The following is a 4270-nucleotide window of genomic DNA, read 5'->3' as shown; positions in this document are numbered from 1 at the left end:
GGGGGGGGACACAGGTGGCGGAGTGGTCCGAAAGTTTGTCCAACAGAGGGAAAGACGGGCTAGTTCTGAGCAGTGTCCTGGACTCTCTGCACCTGAACATATCAACCCAACGAGCTGCATCCGACCACCGCAGCAGCAGAGGGCGCTCTGGCGCTTCGTGCTGCACCCGGGGAGAGAAAACAAAAAACGCGGGAGCCATTTTCTGTCCGCCACAACAGGAGGCAGACCTCTCGCTCTGACCGTGCTGTCGTTGGGCAGCGTTCAAACGCGGCCCGGTGGGCACGAGCTGGCACGGCTCGTGTTTATGCACACTATCATGTAACAGGAACGCTGAGACTTTACGGTTTTCCTCCGGCCTTCACAAAATTGGCACGCTGGCGGCGAGGGCAGGACTGAGTGGTGTTCACGGTGCTTCACAGATGTAAGAGGAGAGAGTAGACGGTAGATTCTGCTGAAAGTTGCAGTTGGCAAACTCTGCGCAAAACCCTCACGAGCGTCACGACCACACGGCATCTACTTCAGTTTCCAGAGGAAAAAAACCTTTCAAAACTTAGTTTTATAAACTAGAGTAGCTGCAGTCAGCATATGTAGATGGCAGGTTTTTGGTGCTTTTAAAAATGTACAATAAAACTGCATCAGAAAAGTTAAATGATACATATCGTTTGTAGTAAAGTGAACTGCATTGAAGGGGAGATAAGCAAGTGAATGCAACCTAAATAGCAATAATACCTTTCTGTATATACAGATCTTGAATAGCTGTAATATTTGGCACCTTCTGTGCCAGTCAAATATTTTTGAAAAGATTATATTCTAGCTTTCATGGTCCCAACGGAGAACAAGTATAACTGAACTAAGAAATGTATCAGTGGATTTACATTTCCCACCGATCCAATGTTCAGTTCCTTACTGTGAAAGACATAAATGGAAAATAATTTAACTTGAATGAAATATTGAGTTTGATTTCACGGAGGCAATAAAAGAAACATCACCATATTGAGTGTAATTTCTGTTAGAAATATGCCCTCCATATAAACGTAACCAGATGATATTCATTTAAATATCTATACATTTTTCTAAAGTCTACAATTTGGACATCTGGGTTTTTTTTCACAGCTTGAGCTTCGGTGGAGTCAGAACCACTTGAAACACGTGACATAAGTGAGTCAACTACTTCTCCCGCTGTCATTGATCCGCTCAAAGAACAAAAAAAAGACATTGCTGCAGTTCAAGCTATCAAAATCATAAGATACATAAATACTTAATGCACACTCCACATTCAATCAAAAGGTTTTCTGACAACTCCTTCACATATAAAATGGACAACAAGCTCACCCTTCACAAGGAGTTTTAAATACTGACAGTATGCAACATGAAGCCAACTTCAGCACTATTTTATGTCTAGCAATAAGCATGCCCGCCCTGTTTTTAAAGTAGTTCCTTGAAGCAAAAGTTCAAGGATAATTGCTTGATTAATAACTGAACGTCCTGGCAGCGTACGTGGACGAGCATCCAAATGAGCTTTAATGGGGCCGGAGCAGGAACTCCCCGGCCTTCTGTATACTTTAGATCCACTTCCTGAACAACATTAAGCGGTTTTCCTGACGGTGGAGTATTTGCCGTACCGTGAGAAGACGCGCAGCCTCGGCCTGGCGAAATAAAACTGATGAGCTGTGAAGTATTGAGAAATGGAAAAGGGAAGACGGGTCTAAAGCTCAGTTTGTAAAGTAAAACTGCATGTTGGCATCGGTGGCATCACTTCTCGGCTATGACCAGCAGCTCGTGATCGTCCTCTTCCCAGTTTCATATTTTAGAAAAGCTTCCAGGGAAATATTCGTTGTCATGTGTTGCACTAGGGATGGAAATAAGCAAGGAGAGGATTGTGGGTGCAGAAAGAGAACAAAGAATCCCTCCACTCATGTCCTTGAATCCTCTGGAAGGCCGGGGGAAATGACAGGTAACGCTCTTCAACCAGGGCTTTGGAGCGAAAGCTCTGTAGAGACGCCACAAAACTCAGGTCAAGTCTGAGGATTTGGTTCAAGCAAACATGGAAGCATTGTCGAGTCTCTTTTTTTTCACTTCAGTGACATGCAGCATCAGGACAAGACAAGACACAACTGCCCCACTGATGACCGTCAGTTCACCTGCTGCTGTGGATGCTTATAAAGTCGCAGAGACGAAACCAGACACCTGCTGGAAGCCGGCTGTGTGGAGATCAGTGGGAGCGGCAGACAGGTGGCTGACAGGCATTAATGTGATGAAGGGGAGAGGGAGAGGGAGGGAGAATCGGTGCCTGGACAGAGCGGCTGTGATCGGGGGTGCGGCCGCCCCGCTGTGACCGGACACATCTGACCGATAGCTCACAGCTGGACGTCCATGTCTGCCTGTCAGGTCTCGGAGCGGAGCCCAGTAGGAACTCTGCACTGCTGATATCATTTAATGGCTGTGTACATAACCCCACGCCTGCTTCACTGTCTCCAGGGAATCCCGGCATTACGCCAGGTTACAGATGATGACGCAAACGATGATTGACAGCTGTGTATTCGTGAGACGGTGTTGCTCACAGGGGACGGGGGACGGGGACGTACAGTAAGAGTGGTGTACTGTCTGCAAAATGAAATCAAAACCGGTCACAGGGAAATGCTGTTTATCTACACGGTTCATGTTTCATAATAAATGTATAAGCATTGATGGAAGATCCAGAGTGTTTGTTGGAGTCAAACAATAGACTCGGTGCAGAAAAACAACAAACCCTAAATGTAATAATAATAACTCAATAATATCCATACAGAAATTGCAAAAATATAACACGTTTTGTTTTTTTAATTCGACAAACGCCTGATTGTAAAGTCTATTCATGACTGCGTGTGGTATCAAAACTTGAATACTTTAAACGTAAAAATGTCTTTTCAAAAGGAAAACTGGAAGAAGAAGAAGAAGAAGAAAGGCGGGATATAATGCAGGAACATTATACTCTGTAAAGTGTGTCAAATCCAAGCTCTTACCAAACAGAGTTCTAGTAACTGCAGCAAATCAAAGCACTGTGAAATTAACCACTCACTCAGCATGCTATCAAACACCAGCCCCGGCGCTTCGGGAGCCACTGCTTCTTTGTGCACGTCTGTGTGTGTGTGTGTGTGTGTGTATGCGACATGTGCACGTATGCACAGACGGCGTCGGGGATGGAGGAGGATGCTATAACGGGACGTAATGTGTGTGTGTGTGAACTCTGATGTAAACAGTAGAACCTGTTTCTTTTTCTGTGAATCTATGTAGGATGTTGTTTTATTGTTTTTTTCGCCCTCTTTCTCCGCAAGCTTTTTTTTCACAAAAGAAAGGAAAGAAAGTGATGTTGAAAACAACTTAAATCCTCCCTGTGTTCAGTCCCGACTGTTTCTGAGTCCTCTTGTAATGGCAGGTCAAGTGCATCTGATATGTACAGTACAGGATCCATGATCGGGGTGCAAAAAGGGGAAGAGTTCTATTTGGCAGGCTGTGAATACTTCACTCTGGAAGAAAAAATGAAACAAACTTGTCCTTTTGTCCGTGGTGAGAGGAAACATGGTGAGACGGAATTCTTCATCACAAAAATTTCACACAATATAGAAAATGACTTGCAATTTTTTTTCTTTTTCTTGAGTGTTGATTTCACTGTGTGAACTGTCAGTCTGAATGAATGTGTGTTTTGACATCAGTCTATGCCACATGTTGTCCATTTCATGTTGAGGAGGGCCCCGTCGGGCCCCTCACTCTCCTCTCTGCTTTGCCTTTCAGGAGGCCGCTGAGAGCCGTTTCCTCATGATGTCCAAAATTAAAAAAAGATGCAAAGACAATATCCACACCTTGTTGAGGACGGCCTCGTCTCCCCGGCTCTTTCTTCTTTTCTTTTTCTTTTTTCTTTTCCCTTTTAAAGGGAAGCTTTCCTACTCACTCCGTCTAGTGTACAAGCTGATATCATCTATACATTTAGATAAACTCCTTGCCTTTTCTCCGTTTTCTTTTTTTTTTTTCTTTAAAAAAATTCTTTACAAAGTTATCAGAAGAAACCAACAAAAAAAAGAAATGAAAGAAAGTTCAACGTCAAATAAAAAACTGGTGGAAGATTGAAAAATGTGTTGCTGGCTCCATAGATGGGTCTGCTGTGTCCCTCTGATGTCACTTTGACTTTAGTTTCCACGACTCTCCACAGCTGATCCCAAAGATGCAGCGAGGCAGAGTCGCGGTGAGGGGGACCAGAGGACAGAGGGGGGGGGGGGGGGGGGGGGGGGGGGGG

Source organism: Anarrhichthys ocellatus, unplaced genomic scaffold (genome assembly GCF_004355925.1).
Source record: "Anarrhichthys ocellatus isolate YVR2014 unplaced genomic scaffold, GSC_Weel_1.0 scaffold60, whole genome shotgun sequence".
In the NCBI taxonomy this organism is placed as follows: domain Eukaryota; kingdom Metazoa; phylum Chordata; class Actinopteri; order Perciformes; family Anarhichadidae; genus Anarrhichthys; species Anarrhichthys ocellatus.
This window is presented reverse-complemented; position numbering follows the sequence as displayed.